Source organism: Silene latifolia, chromosome 2, assembly GCF_048544455.1.
Source record: "Silene latifolia isolate original U9 population chromosome 2, ASM4854445v1, whole genome shotgun sequence".
Lineage (NCBI taxonomy): Eukaryota > Viridiplantae > Streptophyta > Magnoliopsida > Caryophyllales > Caryophyllaceae > Silene > Silene latifolia.
This window is the reverse complement of record NC_133527.1, coordinates 117078186-117100627: the sequence shown is the minus strand read 5'-3', so window position 1 is coordinate 117100627 and position 22442 is coordinate 117078186. Positions and strand designations below refer to the sequence as shown.

General features: G+C 39.1%; 1 non-coding gene across 1 annotated transcript; it reads left to right on the top strand.

Moving 5' to 3' along the window:
• Positions 1 to 16506: 16506 nt before the first annotated feature.
• LOC141644618 (small nucleolar RNA R71) lies at positions 16507 to 16613 on the top strand. Its single transcript, XR_012544230.1, has one exon. It is a non-coding gene; the product is annotated as a small nucleolar RNA R71 (small nucleolar RNA).
• The last annotated feature ends 5829 nt before the right edge of the window (positions 16614 to 22442 follow it).

The window sequence follows — 22442 nt, the reverse complement described above, 5'->3', positions numbered from 1 at the left end:
CAAGGGTACTTTTATCTAAACCATGAAGTTGAGGGTTCGAATATCTGCTGTGATATAATGCGCTCACTTGAAACAAAAAATATTCTCGCACATTTCCATTATGTTTTAGTCCATCTATATTAATTAAATAATGATCCATCTCTATTGTGTTATCCTTCTCATGCTATTGTTATCAGATTGTTCTACAAACGTGTTCTTAATGTTTGTAATGAAAAACTTGTGTAATTTTCCTTTTATATTGTTATATTTCATAATATATTTACGATAAAATTGTGAACCCCCGCGATCTTACGATAGAGTAAATGTAAAATTTGTAGCGAATAAAGTGAGATTTTAAAAACTTTGATATTTAAAAACCGTGGAGTCACCATATAAACCAAAAAGTTGGGTTTAATGAAGCTTTTATACAAAATACAACTTGACTAGATGAGCGGGATCTTAATCCCTAATGAAACACAATTATAAAATTAAGTACGATCCTAAACTACAACGAGGAAAGTCATTCGTTGTAAGGACAACGCTCGGTAGCTCACACGTTTTCGCCCCAAGTAGCACCGACTAATAGTTGTCATTCATGTAAAAATGAACGCCGTCACAGTCAGTGGGGAGTAACTCAAGGTTCTCCCAGCTAAAGCATACTGAGTACAAAGACATAATTAACATGACAAGAGAGAGTAAGGATAAACATAGATCATACATGTTAACATGGATAACTCGATAGGTAAGGTAAGAATGAACGGTAATCATACGTATCAACATGAGTAGCTTGATCTAAGAAAGCAACGATGAACGGTGAACATACATGACAATATGAATAGGTCGATATAAGAAAACAAGGATGAATGATGAACACACATGACAAAAACAACTATCATACCAAACATCATGTGGTTGGGAAACTATAAGCAACAACATGCAATATAAACCGACATATTCGAAACATGTGAGTACAAAGGAAAGAAAGATTAACATTCATTATTTGTCGATCGTATTGATACTAAGAGGCTTGCATCTCACCTTCTAGTGCCGATACAATCAAGAGACTCTAAAAGAGACACACATCATCCAAACAATCAAGGTATCACACTCACGGGAGCGGCATATGTAAAGCATCATAACTACGCAAGATTTTTACTCTCTACGACTCAATTCCTCCCGGTAGAACGAATATAATACGGTCCTAGTCTAAACCTGGTTAGACTCTCGGGAAAAACGTTTCCCAATACGACATGCGATAAACGTTTCGCATCACTACGCCATTTAAGCACTCTAACAATGGTTAAATATGGTCAATACCATTATAAATAAAAAAGCGGACCCGATATACAACCTATCGTTGTTAAATATTCACAAAGGTTTTGAAAAACACGAAACCGTTGTAAAAACTGTGACAAAAGACAGCGGTTGTTGGTATAACCGTTGTTAAAAGTGTGACAAAAGACAACGGTTATACAAGAACCGTTGTCTTATTAGATCTCGTCGTACCAGCAATATACAGTGCTACAAACCTAGTAAAACGGTCACTTGCTTCCCTCATTAAAAAACCCACAAAAAAATGAAGAAATTACAAGATGAGATTAAAAGTGTTGTTGGTATGAACACTATTATTGAGGAGAAGCATATACCTAAATTACGATACTTGGACATGGTTATCAAGGAAACATTTAGGTTATACCCGATTGTATTTGCACCATATGAATCTCGACAAGATATTTTATTCGATGGTTACAAAATTCCTAAAGGTTCCCAAATATTTTTAAATTTATGGGCAATTGGTAGAGACCCTACTATATGATCTAATAATTGTAATGAGTTTTATCATGGGAGCTTCTTAGATGATGATATTGACACAATTAGTGGCCCCACTTTTGTGAAAATTAGAGCTTTATAATTTTTTTTTTCGTAAATTATACCCATGATATTACTTTTCTTTAAAATTGCACCACGATGACGTTTTCGGTGAATTTTTACAAAAATTGACCGATACATCCTTGCCTATTTGTTGACTTACTTACCGAGATCGTTTCACTTTACCTATCACTTACCTACCTCTCTCATTCTCCCCAGAACTGACCGAATATACCCTTGCCTATACCCTTGCCCAAATTTTTCCCAAATCTCTCACTAATTTCTACTATAATTCATCCCCATTGTCAAATAACGGCTCCAAATCATGAGTAACAAAGTCGTGTCATCGTCTGACGGTTCTACTTCAAAGACTAAGTATTCGTACATCTTATTTTCTCTTAAAAGCAATGTTCTGATCTATTGAATCAAATGTACAACCATAAGGTTGGTTGGGTCTTCAAAAAGCATGTTGATGTTATTGTCAAGTTAAACATCCCTTACGGAAAATTCACGTGGTAGCCTTGAACTTTGTCATTTTGTACATGGTACCCAACTTTTTAAGTTTGTGTACATTATACCCTCCATGTTTGATTTTCATGCCCAACATATCCTTTTTGTCGCTGTAAAAAAACTCAATTGCACATAACTCCTAGATCGGAATTCAAAATCAGGCAATTTTTTTTCGTTAAATGATTATCTCGTCATAATCTACGATTTGAGAAAAAAAAAATTGCCGAGTGACATTTTATAGGGTTTTTTTTAACGAAAATCTCAAATCTCAAATCAAACATATCTTCAATCTTAATTTTCCGAATGACCAATTTCATTTTATTAATTTATAGATCTCGAACAGTTAATCAATTCGAAAAAAAAAAATAGTTAAGTCCGATTTCTGATCTATAATTTATGATGAATTGAAAATTTTAAAAACGATAAAAAGGACACGTTGTGCTTGAAAATCAAATTTCAAGGATATCGTGCGCACAAACTTAAAAAGTTGGGTACCACGAGAAAAATGACAAAGTTCGAGGGTACCACGTGAATTTTCCGCATCCCTTATTACTCCACTGTAATTAAGCATCCTATGGATTTTTTCACCAGGATCAAGGCCAAGCTATCAAGTGGTGAATATGCGAGCCCAATAGGTTTTGCTGCCGATGTTAGACTTACATTCTTCTATTTGTTGTTGTTGGCAGTAACACTTTAAATCTGATATTGTCCCTAATTTATTGTTTTTCAATTGACTGAATCGAATTTTAGGGTTTATGTCTAAAATTAATTTATGTTCTTAATTTTGTTTTCAATTTGGGGAAAATTGATGATGAAGAACACTAATTAATTTTAAGATACAATGGAAATAATAGAATTAGAATTAAATTAAATTGATTAGGATAGAACTTTAATAAAAGAGGTGAATTAGATTAGGTGATATTGTTGAAAAAATGGAGATTTAGAGAGAAAATGAATTGTGAAATCTGATTTTGGGGATGAACATAAGGGATTTTAAAGGTTGAAGGTGAGGGTATTTTGGTCTTAAAAAATGAACTTAAGTCACAAAAATACAAATTGGCATCAATTTCCCATCGGAGTTAATGTTTTGATTATAATTTATGATGAGAAGTAATATTATGAATTTAATTTACAAAAAAAAAAAATTATAAGACGGTAATTTTCCAAAAGTTGTTTTTAAAAGGTTGTAATCAACAATTTTCTCTATATTATAATATATTTACGATAAAATGGTTATGGATCATTTATTTATTTTATTATAAATAAACAAAAATGATAGAAATAATGAGGAAGAAACCATTTTTATTAGACCTGACAAAAGTATACCGAACCCGAAAAACCGATCGAAAATACCTGAATCGACACTTGATCGTACATCCAAAAGGTATAACTGAACTTCACCCCGAAACCTGAATCGACTTGAATTGATTCGAAATCGAACCGAATTTGTCATACCCGAAATAGACCCAAGATCGAATGAACCTGAACTGTTTCAACCTGAATTGTTTTAGTCCGAAGCGATATATACCTGAACCGATTTCAACCCGTAGATTGATGACCGAAACCCAACATTTAAACCCGAAATGACCCGAATGTACCTAGCGTCACATCTTGTAACACCCTCATACTCCAAGTGCCTTACTAGGACCACTTAAGTCATGGAAGTGCTACCATCTCGGTTACCCGAGGCAATGATAATCATAAGACAATAAAGAAACGTACTTTAAAAGTAAACATAGTTTAAGTGATTACATGATCAAAACCAAAACTGATAAACCGAAATACATGATTCTCAGACGGTTTACTGCTAAAAATATCAAAGCTATAAAACATCGACTTACACAGCGGAAGACTTCTAACTGCCACGTGATGACTCATCTCAGCTATCCCAACGCGTCATATCATACCTGCTCAATAACTGCTCACCAACCCCGAATGGATAACCACAGTTTTTAAAACATTAAACGGGGTCAGTACTAATCACACAATTTATATAAATCAACAACACAGTAAACAAGCAGCTCACACGGTCACACACACAATGACACCCACTCCAATCAATCTCCGTCACCAACTGTCCACTGGACCAGCCCTGCCAGTGGGGGACCGCAGCCGTACCCACTAAATCCCCGCTCATCATACCGAGCGATAACCCTGTCTCATTAATGTGCACATCCCCTCCCGTGGCGGGTTCCACGGAGGGCGAAACTAGGGCGTGAAGCCACTCCCGCAAGTGACTCCACTCAGGCGAGAACGCATCTCGAGAACCAGAGACAAACAATCACAACCATCAACAACAATCAATCAACAACCGTCATAAAACCAATACGATAATAATCAGCAATTACACAACACCAACAATGCATTATGGGACTAATACTGAGTATAGAAACCCTACCTGGAAAGCAACACAACCAGACGGTCTCAACAGCTGTATCAAAATTCCTCTTCTACGAATCCTCCTCCTAACATATAACCACATAATTACTAACAATCACCAAAACTAACACAAATCCCCAATTCCCAAAATTAGGGTTTAAACAAAGTTAACTAAATACTATAAAATTTGTATGTAGATCTTACCCTTAACGCAAGGAACACTATGATGCAAAGAACAAGATGATCCGACACTCCGAGCCTTGGGGATTTGCCAACAACGCGACGAGAGAGAACTACGTAACTCCTTTTTCTTTTGAAAGGTTTAGAAAGGTTAAAAATGATGAAATAAACTGACGGAAACCTTTTATATCAAACTCGCGTTATTAGCAAAACCCGTCAAAACAACCCCGTAAAACACACTTACTCGACAGAGTAAGGCCTACTCGATAGAGTACCCAGAGACTCATAAAACCGTAGTATTACAGTCTTCCCTCCTTAAAAAGAACATCTTCCCCGAAGTTCAACCCATACCTAAAAACAAACATACTAACTCGATCAAGACACAGCAACCAACTAAGAACTCAAAACAAAACCCCAACCGACCAAACATGAACTCGTAGCACCAACTCCACCAACTATTCCTACTTCCACAACATGGCTCACGATATCGTACCAACTCCATTATAAACTCTCCTGACACTAACTCCATACACTACCAACTACCATCCTCGAACGCTGCTAGCTCCATATATATCATCCACTACCAAATCCAAAATCAAGACACTCATAGACATCAAACGGAATGTTACATTCTACCACCCTTAAAAGGAACTTCGTCCTCGAAGTTTACTCACACTCATAACCTCATCATCCAACTGTCAACACTAGTGAAATATTCTCACACTCCTAAACATCACACTACTACAAGCACAACCATGGCCTATTAACAACATCAACCACAAAATATACAACTTCATTCTTTATGCTACACCAACACTCTACTGTGAATATACTACCATATGCACAACTATCAAAATCTCTTTTATCGCATCCTACTCCTCTTAAGATAAATGTTACATCCTCGTAACTCACTAATACTATATCCTTAGTTATATCTTCTCATTATTCTCATCACCATCACATGTCATAGATAACCACCTATACTCTAAGCACTCGCCATGCATATATCCAAGGCTCTCTTACTTAAACAATTCTCATACTTCAATTCACTCGTCACACCCCTAACCTGTACCTCAAAATCTTTAGCTTAACCCAAAACTTCAACTTTTCCACATTACCGCAATACGACATACCTCTCTATATAAACTATATAAAACTCCCATCGTCAAAAGCATAACTCACGATCCACACTTATTACGTACACTCACACTAGCTCCTCAAGTTCTTTTCTTCCATTACCACAAAACTCATACATAACTTAACATGACACCAAATCTGATGCGTGTCTTTTATATAAGGTCTTTACCTCATTTTCACACGCATTTCTGTACTTTTTATGTAGCATCTAGCTACAAATACCCCCGAATGTTCTACTTTGGTTCGTTTTATGTAATTTGCAGGAATTGACCAAAAAGGAGCTAAACCGAGCCTTAATCCGTCCCATTTTTATGCATTTATGGAGAATGAGGAGCCGGAGTTTGGAAAACTAACACTTGGAAGATGCGTGAGCTGGATTCGGGAAGTGTTTCAAGGTCTAACGTGCTTAAACAGCTCGATCGAGTAGATTTTATGCTCGATCGAATGCTTTATATGCCTAAGGATGTTAGATCGACCACTTTAGAGTATACACAAGAGGAGACAAGCAAGAAGTGCTCGATCGAGTGGTTTATTTCCACTCGATCGAGAGGGTTGATGCTAGTTTGCTCGATCGAGTGGTTGATTTCCACTCGATCGAGTGGTTTGTCCTTCTAAAGACTTTTTTTCCGCCTAATTATCTTATGGGCTTTTTTAATTAGTCCATAGATTAGGTTAGAAGGTGTTTTTCGTATAAGACTGAGGAGTGAACAACGTAACTCCTCTCTTCTCTTCGATCTGTTCACTTTTCACTCTATACTTTGCTACTGTTCATTGAATTTTGTTCTTCTTTTACATTTTCCGCTACTCGGATTCAGATTGGATTGGTATTATTATTCTTCTTTTAATCTTAATCACTGCTTTAATTCCTTCTTCTCTTTTATTGTTGTCATTCTTGCTTTAATTCATTTCCTGCTAGTTTATTTACTATGTTTAATTCTCTTTATTATCCATTTGTTGTTATTGATAAATTGATGACGATGAGTGGCTAATTTCCTTCTGCTAAGACTATGGGGGATCCATATTTATGAAGGGAAAGTAATCGATTTATTGGGTTAATGTTGGTATAGTCTTTGTTGTTTAAATGCTACAATTATCTGTATCTGTCTAATTGAGTCGACGCGAATAGGCATTTATATCTTAGCGATCCTTGACCTGGACCGAAAGGTTGGAAAAGGCGAGACTACTAGCGAGCAATAGGGTATTGTAGTGAGGGCGAAAGCTAAGCTATTTACGCTTTAGGGCGAATTGAGACCGAAAGGAGATATTCACTGCTCCTTAGACCGTATTTGCACTGAACTGAGACCTAGATTACTTGACCGGATGATTATGGTGAACCGTCTGTCTTAGCCGTTTCTCTTTATCTGCTTAATTCCTTTCTCTTATTTTTCTCTTCCTTATTCTTATTAGCTTAGAATATCACATTTAAACCCCCCCCCCCCCCATTTGGTTGCCTTGACAAACTTAGATTTAGCTGACAATTTCCTACCTCTCTGTGGATTCGACCCGACTTCCCTAGCTATATTAGTTAGAGCCAGTTAGTTATTTTTGACAGGTACGCGACAGACGTGTCAAATTTTGGCGCCGTTGCCGGGGAGGTGGCGCAATTTGTTGTTTTAATTAAGTTTGTCTCTCCTCTCAAGGAATTTATTCCTTGAGGCTGATCTCATTTCTGCAAAGTCTTGATTAGTTTTGCAGATTAGTCGTTGCTTTGAAAGTCTATTTGCCGGGATGCCTACGATTACTGAGCATATAGAGCCATGTGGTAGATGTGGCGAGAAAGGGAATGACCCTATTGGATGCATGGCAAGTGTAGAGCGTGTCCTCGCTTATCGGGAATACAAGCAAGGGGTTCCTTTTTCTCAGCTGTATGAGGAAATAAAGAATGTCCCCACCCCTTCTACGCCAATGCCGCAGCCGGTTTCTCCTTCTGCAAATGAAGAAATTGCTGAATTAAGATCCTTTGTGATGAGCGTATCACAGCAGTGTGATGAGAAGTGCAATAGGTGATCGGAGCCATTTCGTGTTCACAATTAAGCATATGTGGTCGTTGGTCAATGGTCGATACAAAACACAATTTATACTTCACAAACAACTCTACAATTAGTAAAGAGGCAAGTAAAGGTCGGATCCCAAGGGACGGGTATTGAAATGAAGATTCTATTGTAACTAGTGGTGTCTAGGGGTGTCACAAATTGGGTTGATGTAGAAGGTTACTAAACTAAGATAGCAATGAAAATAAACTAACAAGGTAAATAAAATAAGGGGTGTAAACAATTGATTAAAAGCACTAGGGTGTCATGGGTTCATAGGGGAATCATGGGATATGATCATACAAACATGTTCTCAAATTATAAGCAAGCAATTATTGTTGTGATGGATTGAGTTGGGTTATATCTTACAATCCTAGGAAAGTTTGGGTCCCGGAGCCGAATCTCTTGGATTGTACAACACCTACAAGTCGACTTAATCTTCCCTACTTAACACATGCATGGTCTAACAAGACTCGAGTTGGGTTATGTCTTACAAGTCAAGTTGAAAGGATAGAAGATGATAGTAAATGCAAGGATTCATAGGCTTAGCATTTCATCAAATATAACATGTGCATGTATTAAGATCAAAACAAGCAAGCAAATAAGGTATGAAAGCATATTAATTTAAGCATGAATCATTCCCCATGTTGGTTTCCCCTAATCACCCATTAAACCCTAGCTAAGAGACTACCCACTCATCATCATATTGAACATGCTAGAAAGGTTGTCAATCATACTAACATAATGAAACATGATGAATAAATGAAAGTAATTAGCAATAATTAAAAAGGGATTAAGAGATTATACCTACTAATGATTCCAATAATAAAACAAGAATAATAGAAGTACTTGAATCCTAGATTGAGAGGTTGTCAATCTCCCAATAATAACCCAAATAATCTTCAATTACCCAAAATAAAGTAAGAACAAGAGAGAGATTAAAGAACTAAAACTTGGATTAAAACTTGATTAATATTTGATTACAATATTGAAGAGAGATTTGATTGATATTAACTACACTAATTATTGATAAGAAGAACATGCTCCTCTAATTAGACTAATGGGGTATTTATAGTGAAAATTAGGGAGGATGCATTAGGGTTAACTAAGGGCTAAACTAGTAATTACACTTTTTAAGTTGAGCAAGGAGCCTCCGGGATTATCCGAGAGAAGGGCTTCTCTTATCGATGCTTGAGGATTGAAAACGTGCTGTGCTGCGATCCGTGCGGATGGGAGTCGGGACGGCCGGATCTGGGCTGAGGAATCCGAGCGGATTCTTGGGCAAGACGCTCGGATTGGCGAGGGGGAATCCGAGCGGATTCCTTTGCGGGACGCTCGGATTGGCTAGGACGGACGGATTCTCTACAATCCGTTCGGCCTTCTTCTTTTTCTTCCCTTTTCTTCATGAATTCCTTGGGGATTTCCTTGGGGACTCAAGGATCCTTTTCTCAACAATGCTCTTCTACTATGCTATGTACAAAGGCCTTCTAGTCTTGTCTCTCCTTGATGCTTGGTCATTGAATATGATCAATTTAGCCTTGTTTTGCCATGAAAATGCAAGATTCTTACTCCTTTCCTACCAAGGGATCAAAATCTCAAAGAATATGCAAAACAAAGAACTAAAGATAAGAAATGACCCAAATAGGCACTAAAAAGCATAGAAACAATGGTAATTTGGGGGCTAAATATGCGCCAATTATGGTCACATCAAATATCCCCAAACCGAACCTTTGCTCGTCCCGAGTAAAGAGGTGACAAAGACTAGGACCAATACTAACCTAACCTAATAATAATAGCCGATATGAGACAATTAGCGGGTCTCACTCCGCCCCTTCAACTCACAACAAGACAACCATGAGGTAGGATGCCTTCTTGCAAGGCAAGGTGGGTCTTGCCAAAATGGCGACACATCCAAACATTAAGCACACAAAAACACATAATGGATGCATCTACAAAAAGAATAGCCACTTTCCTCATCTAAGTGGCGGAAATTATCTACAAGGGAAGCAATTCAAGGGTACACAATCCTTCAAAGATGCAATTTGTTCAAACTACTAAGCCTAGAAGGATACCAATAAATCACCTCCAAGTTGTGTCAAGCTAGGGTACCTTTGTCCTCAATCGTTAAATGCTTTTGTCAAGAGTAGACTCCCTATGGTGTTAGAAACACTGGAGGATCGCGGAATTCCCCCTCTTGCCTAGACAAGAAGAAGGGTCGTCCCCTCTCTACCATGCACAAAAATGGATACGATGGATAAAGGGATCAATAGATATTTGAGTTTCACTTTGGGAGTTTGCTTTTGTTTTTGTTTTCCCCCCAAATTTCTTTGGCATTTGACTTTTTGAGAACACTTTCCTTGCCATTCTTTTTGACTTTTGGCTTTTCAACACTTGACAATTTTTTGCATTTCTTTTTGAACATTTTCAAAGTCACCCCAATTAGTAACGAGGGTGCCTTGTATTTGAAGCTTAGGAGTTCTATTTTTGCTCCTCTTTTCATTTGATGCATTCTTGCAAACTTTCTTTCACTTTTCATTTCATTGAACTCAAATTGATTTCTTTTTGTGCCCATTCCCTTTGTTGACAAAAATGTGGTAGAATATGGATGAATTGGTAGAAGTATGCATGGTTTCAAGGGTCACCTTGGAATAAACGGTAGCCAAGGAGTTATCACACCACAAGGTACTCTTGACTCGGCCTTAAACCATGGGTCAAAGGATACTAGCATGACACATCCTAGGGTGTTTTACAAGCATTCTAACAAGCAAAGTCTTAAGAATAAAAAGCATCTACTAGGGCCTATATACACTTGTCAAGCTTCCCAAGTAGACGGTTTCGCAAAGTTTTTCTAACATGCAACTACATGCCATGATGCAACTAACATTTATACATCCTAATGCATATGATTCTACCAACTAATATGCCAAATAAACTAAATGCAATCCTAAGTTCACATTGTTTTTACCGCATCAATCAAAATAAAGCCACATAGTCATTAACATAAAGAGGAAAAAGGAGATTGGAAAGATCATACCATGCGGTCTTCAATATCCTCATGTCTCGGATGTGGCGTAGTCAATCAAAGTGAACAAGGATGAACAAACACAATATATACAAGACAATATATACAAAGGAAATGAACTTGTTTTTGGTTTTTCAATTTTTCAATTTTTATGATTTTTTGAAAATTTTCAATTTTTATGGTTTTTGAATAAAAGTTAAGTGTTAGAATTCCCATCCCCACACTAATATGGGCATTGTCCTCAATGGCCAAAATGATGGAAATTATGCAAGAATGATGCATGATTTCTATACTAAATGCAATTCTACACTAAGCTATACTACATGATGCATGGTTTTTGTTATGACGGAGAGGATAATTTAAATTACCTCCCGTTGTGTATGCATTAACTTCCCCAAACCAAATAAGACACTATTGCTAATGTCAAAGCATGGGGGAGTTCATGCACACACTATGCTATGCATGAAACTAGATTGTCATTTTGGATTTTCAAAAATGGGAACAATAAAGAACACCTCAAAGGAACCGAGGTGTGAGTCCTTTGATGTTGCTAGGACTAAACCAACAATGATCAAAATGAAATAAAATACAAAGAGATATAGACAAACCGTGGGAGAGTAGGAATCTCCAAGGCTAGTCTTCCATCATACTACTATCACCATCACTTCCCTCATGAGAAGTGGTCACATTGCCACTTTCCTTGGCACTTTCTTCTTTGCTTTCTTCATCACCATCTTCCTCATCATTATCTTCATCTCCACTTGCTTCTTCCTCAATATTATCATCAATCTCTTCATTATTTCCAACAACCTCATTGTCTTCCACCACGTCCCTTGATGCACCCGGAAATAAGGCTTCTCTATCCGCCCAACTAGGCAAAGGACAAGATGGATCAAGGAGTCCTTGCCTAGCTAGATGTAGGAGGGGAGGATATTGAGCCAAAATTGCATTCTTCCGATCTTCATAAGCTTGCTTGTGCATGGCTTGCATAAGAAGAGTGACATAATCTTTTCCAATTTCAACTCCTTGCGGTTTGAACTCTTCATAATCATAGGGGTAAGGTGGTATAACAATGGAAGAGGAGGGGGTTTCATGATCACCCTTTTGTTGTTGAATGATGTACTCGGCTTCCTTGGATAGGGGAAGTAAATAGTTGGTCCGGTGGACACTAAGACGGCAAATCTTTGCGGGTAAAGTGAATGATCGAGCCTCACTAGTAAGCCACCCATACTTGGTATCAAGGGGATTGTGACCAACCCACTTAAACTTGTTAATCAAGATGGACATATCAATAAGATGGCCACCATCCTTAGCCGTGTACTTGCTATCCTTATTGAAATTAGGATCAAAGTGCTTGGCTAGGACCGTGACAAGGCCGCCATTAACAATAACGGTTTGACCCTTCTTCCCACTATCTACATGGAGCCATCTATCAACCAATAGCCTCAAAGAATTGTAAGGCTTGGTGTGAATTCTTCCAATATTCAAAGTTGATTCAAGGAGAAAAAAATCGAGTCCCGTGAAATGATTGGTGTCTTTCCTAGCAATTATGGTATTTCCCACAACTTTGTGCCATATTCTTATGCCCGGATGATGGACCAAAAGAGCACGACAAGCTTTAAAATCTTCAAATTTCTTCCCGGAGATTGCCTCCCAAAGAGGCTCGGGATCATACTTCCCATATTGCTTATAAAATTTATGTTCATCGCTAAGACCCAAAATTGCACCCAATTCCGGAAAGGTAATGCGTCTACTAGTGTTAGCTAGACGAAACTCAATATTTTCCCTATTCTCAACTTTTGTCACTTTTAAAGAACTTAAGAATTCCAAGACAAGGGAGGGGTATGTTACTTCCTTCATTTCAAACAATTTCTTTAAACCCATGGCATTGAAAAAGACTCTTGTTTGTTCAAGAACACCCAACTTCTCTAAAGCATCTTGGCATATGAATTTGGTGGATTGAATTTGTTTCATAGCAAACTTGACAAATGTATTTCTATGGGAATCGGAAATGAATGTTACCTCCGGGTAATGCAAGAGTTGATTAATTACCGGAGTAGAGGGTGATGCTTCCATAGGAATTTGTTGAGGTTGTTGTACTTCCAAGCTTGGTGTTGATACCACCATTGCCAAAGGTTTCTTCATTTGTAGAGCTTTTTTGCCTTTGAGAGAGAGTTGTAGCCTTTGGTGCCTTTGTTGCCTTTGCTTTTGCTTTTGTTGCTCCCTTTGTTCTTGCCATTTGATGAGCTAACCAAGAAAAAGATCAAAAATCTTCAATTTGTAGAATGCCCAAATCGATTTTGAAGGTGAAAGGCTTTGCCTTTATGAGAACAAAAATCAATTCAAAGGTGAAGATTTTGTGCTTGGTTTTGATTGTTAATGAAGATGGAGTGATTGATTTGTTATTTGAAAGATGGTTTGATTTGATTTTGGTGAGTTTTGTTGAGGGTTTTTGTTTTTGAGATGGAGAGGATGAGGGTTTTGATGTTATGGGTAGTGTTTATGAATGAATGAATGAATGAATGAAGGTGGGGTGGGTATTTAAAGAACTCGACAATTTTAGGACGCAGGGGCAATCCGTGCGGATTAGGCGCAATCCGCTCGGATTCTTTGACTTCAAATTTTCAAAAATCCCGCCTAGAGACGGGCGGATTTCGGGGAATCCGCTCGGATTCTTCCGAGATGAGACGGGCGGATTTCGTGCGGAGACGGACGGATTCTTGTCCGAGATTTTTCTTTGTTTTTCTTCATTTGCAAGACGGACGGATTGTTCATAAGACGGACGGATTTCGTGAGACGGCGTCTTTCCAGAAATCCGCTCGGATTCTTTGACAGTCAAGAAATTTGCAGTTTTCAGCTCAGCCCAAGACGGGCGTCTTCTCAGCAGGACGCTTGGATCCTCTGCAGACGGGCGGATTCTTAGGAATCCGCTCGGATTGGTCCTTGTGTACACGGATTTAGTTCCATCCGTGCACAAACGCATTCCCTTATCATTCTTTCTTTCTTTCTTTCAAATCTTGTGTTCTTCATTGCGGGGGCACTACTAAGGCATGAATAGCCTAGGCAATTGCCATCCCCACACTAAGGTAAAGCACTACACAACAATTAAAATCATTAGTCCCTCCCTCACTTCTCTCTTACATGACAATTATTTTGATCAAAGTAAATAAAATCCAAAAATGACAAAAAAAAATGCAATATAAAAATTGAAAAGTAAGTTAGGGGGTTAGAAATATTTACAAGTGGTGGTTTAGGGAGGACTCCACCAAACTCTCATTCTTGATGACATGTCAAGGAGGCATGTTCAAGGTGTTGTTGATGTTGCTCAACACCTTGAAGAAGTAATCAAAAGCTTGTTCATTGTTATGGTAGAGGTCCTCAATAGACCGTGGTTCTTGTTGTTGATCATGATCGATGGCATGCCCAATGTAGGGATTAAAGATCCCTTCAAATTCGTCGTCCCAAAGACCACAAACTTCATTGAGTTGATCATTGAAAATCTCTTGCTTGGATGGAGACAACTCTCCCAATTTCTTCTCTTGGCCAATGAGGCCATCATCTTCTTCCTTGGTTGATTCTGATGAGCTTTGCAAGCTCTCCTTGTCAAAATTCACTTGCTCTTTGAATGGAGCATCTTCAACTTTCTTCCTCCATTGGAGTTCCGATTTCTTCTTTTCATCTTTTCGGCTATAATGATCAATCATGAAACATGGCTCATGCAAACGAGGAGCTCTCATGGTCTTGTCAAGATTAAAAGTTATGCTTTCATCTCCCACTTCTAGAGTGAGCTCTCCATGTTTCACATCAATCACCGCACCCGCGGTGTGTAGGAAAGGTCTTCCTAGGATGATTGGAATGTTGGAATCTTCCTCCATATCAACAATGACAAAGTCCACCGGGATGAAAAACTTCCCAATTCGCACGGGGACATCTTCCCATATCCCTAATGGTGTCTTCGTCGATCTATCGGCCATTTGAAGAGTGATATTGGTACATTTAAGCTCTCCCATTCCCAACCTTTTACTTACCGAGTACGGCATGACACTCACACTAGCCCCTAGATCACATAAGGCTTTGTTGATCGTTGTGTCGCCAATGGTACACGGTATTGAAAAGCTTCCCGGATCCTTTAACTTTGGAGGAGAACTCCCTTGAAGTATTGCACTACTCACCTTGGTGAAGGCGATAGTCTCAAGTTTCCGGATCGACTTCTTCTTTGTGAGGATATCTTTCATGTACTTTGCATAGGCCGGAACGTGATTGATTAATTCCGTGAAAGGAATTGAGACTTCTAAGTTCTTCACAATTTCCATGAACTTCCCAAGTTGATCATCAAATTTAGGCTTGGCTTGTCGACTTGGAAAAGGAAGTCTAATCACAATGGGCTCCTTTTCTTTGGCTTTGTCTTCATTTTTCTTTGAGCTTTCTTCTTTTGATGATTCCCCTTCTTGCACCACAACTTCATTCTCACTAGCTCTCACAACTTCATCCTCAACTTGCTCCTTCGGTGCTTCATATCTTGTACCACTTCTTAAGTGAATGGCACTAACCGTTTCATGTCTAGGGGGGTTACTTTGAGGTGGTAATTGCCCCTTTTGTCTTTGTGAGCTAGAAGATGCTAGTTGAGTTAATTGTGTTTCCAACATCTTGGTGTGAGCTAGAATGTTGTTGATGGTGGTGTCTTTTGCTTGGCTATCTTTTTGCATTTGGGTGAAAAATTCTTGTTGATTCTTTTGCATTTGGAGGACCGCTTTTTGGACATCAAAACCTTGGTCATTGTGGTGATTGTATGGATTTTGATTTTGGTAACCTTGGTTTTGATTGAAAAAGGGTCTTTGATTTTGATTTCTCATGGGTGGTGGAGTGTATGTTGTTTGAGGGTTTTGGACATTTTGGCTTTTGTATGAGAGATTTGGATGGAACTTGGTGTTTTCATTGTAAAAATTTGAATAAGGGGTACCACTTTTGTAAGCTTGGAAAGCATTGACTTGCTCGGTTGTTCCCCTACACTCACTTGAGTCATGACCCAAGGTTCCACAATTCTCACATATCCCGCTTGGGATTGATGAGGATGCCGTCATGGCATTGACATGATGTTTTGTTGATTTTGAGTTTTCCTCAAGTCTAGCCATAGCTTGTTCAAACTTCAAGTTGATTGTGTCAATGTGAGCACTAAGTTGAGCACCCAATTGAGTAACGGTGTCCACTTCATACTTTCCTCCTCTAGTAGCCTTGCGAGGCCTACTATATTGCGAATTATGGACCGCCATTTCCTCAATCTTGTTCCATGTTTGATTGTCATCAACTTCGGTGAACATTCCATTTGATCCCATATTGAGAATGTTCCTTGAATCTTCATATAAACCATTCCAAAATTGTTGCACTAAAAACCATTCGCTAAGTCCATGGTGAGGACATGAGCGACAAATACCTTTGAACCGCTCCTAAGCTTCATACAAAGACTCTTCATCCCTTTGCTTAAAACCCGTAATTTGAGCTCTTAGCATATTGGTCTTTTCCGGTGGGTAGAATTTTTGGTAGAAAGCTGGAGCTAGCTTCTTCCAAGAATCTATTCCAAGGGTGGCCTTATCAAGGCCCTTCAACCATTGCTTTGCGGTGCCGATTAACGAAAAAGGAAATAAGACCCATCTTATTTGGTCTTGAGTCATGCCCGTTTGAGAGATAGCTTCACAATAATCACAAAATGTTTCCATATGAGAATGAGGGTCCTCACTAGGCATTCCCCCGAATTGGCTCCTCTCAACTAGTTGGATGAAGGCGGACTTGGCAATAAAGTTTCCGGTAAGATGTTGTGGGGTAGGAGTACCATTTGGTAGATCCTCCTCGGTGGGTATAGAGTGTGACGAGAATTTAGGCATTGTAGGTGGATTTTGTGTGGTATTGTTTAATGGGTTTTCTTCTCCTTCTATTGCGAAAGGATTGACAAACTCACTAGTGGGTTGAACAACTTCACCAACACCTCCCAAATTCCTCCTAACAAGTCTCCTATTATTCGTCAAGGTTCTTTCGATTTCACGGTCAAAAGGTAATAAATCTCTTTGTAACCTTCTAGACATGCAAAATATCAAACAACTCAAAAACAATTAGAACAAACCTTGAGGAGTTTTACTTCCCCAAGGTGAAAAAGACACAACTAAAAACAATAAAAGAAATCTTAAATCAATTAAACACCATTTAAAAACGGCGCCATTTTTGATCGGAGCCATTTCGTGTTCACAATTAAGCATATGTGGTCGTTGGTCAATGGTCGATACAAAACACAATTTATACTTCACAAACAACTCTACAATTAGTAAAGAGGCAAGTAAAGGTCGGATCCCAAGGGACGGGTATTGAAATGAAGATTCTATTGTAACTAGTGGTGTCTAGGGGTGTCACAAATTGGGTTGATGTAGAAGGTTACTAAACTAAGATAGCAATGAAAATAAACTAACAAGGTAAATAAAATAAGGGGTGTAAACAATTGATTAAAAGCACTAGGGTGTCATGGGTTCATAGGGGAATCATGGGATATGATCATACAAACATGTTCTCAAATTATAAGCAAGCAATTATTGTTGTGATGGATTGAGTTGGGTTATATCTTACAATCCTAGGAAAGTTTGGGTCCCGGAGCCGAATCTCTTGGATTGTACAACACCTACAAGTCGACTTAATCTTCCCTACTTAACACATGCATGGTCTAACAAGACTCGAGTTGGGTTATGTCTTACAAGTCAAGTTGAAAGGATAGAAGATGATAGTAAATGCAAGGATTCATAGGCTTAGCATTTCATCAAATATAACATGTGCATGTATTAAGATCAAAACAAGCAAGCAAATAAGGTATGAAAGCATATTAATTTAAGCATGAATCATTCCCCATGTTGGTTTCCCCTAATCACCCATTAAACCCTAGCTAAGAGACTACTCACTCATCATCATATTGAACATGCTAGAAAGGTTGTCAATCATACTAGCATAATGAAACATGATGAATAAATGAAAGTAATTAGCAATAATTAAAAAGGGATTAAGAGATTATACCTACTAATGATTCCAATAATAAAGCAAGAATAATAGAAGTACTTGAATCCTAGATTGAGAGGTTGTCAATCTCCCAATAATAACCCAAATAATCTTCAATTACCCAAAATAAAGTAAGAACAAGAGAGAGATTAAAGAACTAAAACTTGGATTAAAACTTGATTAATATTTGATTACAATATTGAAGAGAGATTTGATTGATATTAACTACACTAATTATTGATAAGAAGAACATGCTCCTCTAATTAGACTAATGGGGTATTTATAGTGAAAATTAGGGAGGATGCATTAGGGTTAACTAAGGGCTAAACTAGTAATTACACTTTTTAAGTTGAGCAAGGAGCCTCCGGGATTATCCGAGAGAAGGGCTTCTCTTATCGATGCTTGAGGATTGAAAACGTCTTTTGTCTTTGCGATCCGTGCGGATGGGAGTCGGGACGGCCGGATCTGGGTTGAGGAATCCGAGCGGATTCTTGGGCAAGACGCTCGGATTGGCGAGGGGAATCCGAGCGGATTCCTTTGCGGGGACGCTCGGATTGGCGAGGACGGACGGATTCTCTACAATCCGTTCGGATTGTAGTTCAAAGAACTTTCCTTCTTCTTTTTCTTCCCTTTTCTTCATGAATTCCTTGGGGATTTCCTTGGGGACTCAAGGATCCTTTTCTCAACAATGCTCTTCTACTATGCTATGTACAAAGGCCTTCTAGTCTTGTCTCTCCTTGATTCTTGGTCATTGAATATGATCAATTTAGCCTTGTTTTGCCATGAAAATGCAAGATTCTTACTCCTTTCCTACCAAGGGATCAAAATCTCAAAGAATATGCAAAACAAAGAACTAAAGATAAGAAATGACCCAAATAGGCACTAAAAAGCATAGAAACAATGGTAATTCGGGGGCTAAATATGCGCCAATTATGGTCACATCAATAGGAAAGAAACGGTCATAGCAGAATTGAGGGAACAAGTCGCGCAGTTAACACTCGCGAAGGACCAAGCCGAGCTTCTACCGACATGCAATTCAGTTAGTGCAACGAACTTCCAAGTTGCCTTTACTCATGAAGAGCCAAAAGTACCAGAAGATGAGGTTTTAATAGCTGAAGATGCCTCGGAGGATGATATAGACGAGTTTTTGCAAGAAATACTTGCTGCGTGTGCTCAAGACACTCGATCGAGTGATTTATCTACTCGATCGAGTGAATTTATTCATCCCATCACTCGATCGAGCGAAAATACAGGTCGATCGAGAAGTGCACAATTAGATGTTGGTCGATCGAGTGATATTCTTACTCGATCGAGTAAGTTTGCTGAAGAAATCACTCGATCGAGTGATAAAACCGGTCAATCGAGTGAAACAGAAGAAGAGAATGGTCGATCGAGCGGTAAAAGTACTCGATCGAGTACCAGAAGTGGCGGAGATCCTATTTTACTATCTAATTCCGCTATCGTGTCACCTTCCCCTACTGTGGAGGTGTCACGCAATGATAAGGGTAAGGAGAAAGTTGCGGGCCCACTCATTGCTACTAGGGTGCCCTTTCCAGGTCGTCTGAAGGACGCAAAGATCAAGCGACAGTACGGTAAGTTTGTGGACGTCGTGAAGAACCTCCAGGTAACTGTCCCTTTTTCCGAACTTGTTACTCAGGTACCTACTTACGCTAAATTTATGAAAGATATTGTGACGCGTAAGAGAAATTTAAGTGAATTTGAGACGATTTCATTTATGGAAGAGTCTAGTAATTTGCTTTTAAATAAGGGTCCACCTAAAATGAAAGACCCGGGCAGCTTTACTATTACCTGTATTTTAGGAAACATGGTTATTGATAAGGCTCTTTGCGATTTAGGAGCCAGTGTCAGTGTCATGCCCCTTCCTGTCTGCAAGAAACTGAACATGACTCATTTTAAAGTGACTAACATTACCCTACAGATGGTTGATAGATCTATTAGGAAGTCATTAGGTGTCTTAGAGGACGTGCCTGTGAAAATAGGCAAGCTCTTTATCCCAGTAGACTTCATTGTTTTGGACATAGCTGAGGACACCCGGACCCAAATTATCTTAGGAAGACCATTCCTTTGTACAGCTGGGGCCGTCATTGATGTCAAACAAGGGCGTTTGACTCTTGCAATGGGGGATGACGTGATCGCTTTCAGTCTGTCTAGCACTTTGGCTCGGCCAATGATAGAGGATACTTGCTATTTGGTTGATATTATTGACGAGTCTATCTACGACTTCTGGTCGGGTTCTTTTATGAAGGACCCACTAGAAGCTCTTATGCTTTTTGATGAGTGTGCAGATAGCCCAGACGACGATGACGCTGCGTTGGATTTGCTTGTTGATGATTTAGATGAGCATGAGGGAGAGCAAGTGGAACAAATGATTAGCACTCTTTGCTCTATTGAGGTAAAGGTACCGGAACGTAATCCTCTCCCTTCTCATCTTAAATATGTTTTCTTAGACGATACAAAGCAATATCCAGTCATTGTTAGTGCTAAGCTTAATGATGATCAGCTGACTTCTTTGTTAGCTATACTTAAGAAAAACAGGAAAGCAATGGGTTATTCACTGGACGATATCAAGGGGATTAGTCCCGATGTTTATATGCACAGGATAGAGTTGGAGGAAGATCACAAACCTTGCAGACAGGGTCAGCGCCAGCTGAACCAGAAGATGCAGGATGTTGGGATGGCTGAGGTAATGAAGCTGCTAGACGCAGGTATTATTTATTCTGTTGGTAATTCTAAATGGGTGAGTCCAGTACAGGTGGTCCCGAAGAAAGGAGGGACAACTGTTGTTAAGAATGAGAAGAATGAATTAATACCTACTCGAGTAGTGACTGGTTGGCGGATGTGCATAGATTACAGACAGCTGAATGCCGCCACCAAGAAAGATCACTTTCCCCTTCCTTTTATTGATCAAATGGTAGAAAGGTTAGCTTCACATAAATTTTTCTGCTATTTAGACGGGTATTCAGGGTTCTTTCAGATCCCTATCCACCCAGACGATCAAGCTAAGACTACATTTACTTGTCCTCAGGGCGTTTTTGCTTATCACAGGATGCCTTTTGGTTTGTGTAATGCCCCTGCCACCATTCAAAGGTGTATGATGGGGATATTTTCAGAGTATATTGAGTCTATCATGGAAGTTTTTATGGACGATTTCAGTGTATATGGAAGTGATTTTTCTAACTGTCTGTCTAACCTTGAGAAAGTGTTGCAGCACTGCATTGAGGTTAATCTTGTGCTGAACTGGGAGAAGTGCCACTTTATGGTCAACGAGGGAGTTGTCTTAGGGCACTTAGTTTCTGATAGGGGAATAGAGGTTGATAAAACAAAGGTGGAAGTGATTCAGCAATTATCACCTCCTGTTAATGTTAAGGGGGTGAGGAGTTTCCTTGGTCACGCCGGCTTTTATCGCCGGTTCATCAAGGACATCTCAAAGATTGCTAAACCACTTACAGACTTGCTACTCAAAGATGCCCCTTTTGTGTTTACTGATGATTGTCTTTCTGCTTTCAACAGGTTAAAGCAGGCTTTAGTCTCTGCGCCGATCATACAGCCTCCCGACTGGGACTTGCCGTTTGAGATTATGTATGATGCAAGTGACTATGCACTAGGAACGGTGCTAAGCCAAAGGAAAGACAAAGCTTTGAATGCTATCTACTATGAGAGCCGAACTCTGGATGAGGCTCAAGTGAAGTACACCACCACTGAGAAAGAGCTGCTAGCTGTAGTTTATGCCTTAGAGAAGTTTCGTACTTATTTAGTTGGGTCAGAAGTTAGTGTTTTTACTGACCATGCAGCTTTGAGGCATCTCCTTGCTAAGAAGGAGGCTAAACCACGGCTACTGAGATGGATACTCCTTCTTCAGGAGTTTAATCTGCAGATTAAGGATAAGAAAGGAGCTGAGAACGTTGTAGCTGATCACTTGTCGCGACTGATGCGACAAGAAGGGGAAGATTCTCTACCTATTGATGATTCTTTTCCTGACGAAACTTTAATTGTTGTTATATCGTCTATTGTTAACCAAGAACCTTGGTATGCAGATATAGCTAACTTCGTTGTCAGTGGTAAGCTGCCGCCTGACCTTTCTCATCAGCAGAGGAAGCGTTTTCTGTATAACGCTAAGCAGTACTTCTGGGATGATCCTTACTTGTTTAAGGAATGTGAAGACGGTCTCTACAGACGGTGTATTCCGCAGTGGGAGACCAAAGTAGTCCTGGAGGGCTGTCACTCCTCTTCATATGGTGGTCACCACGGTCCATCGCGCACCGTGGCTAAGGTACTTCAGTCTGGTT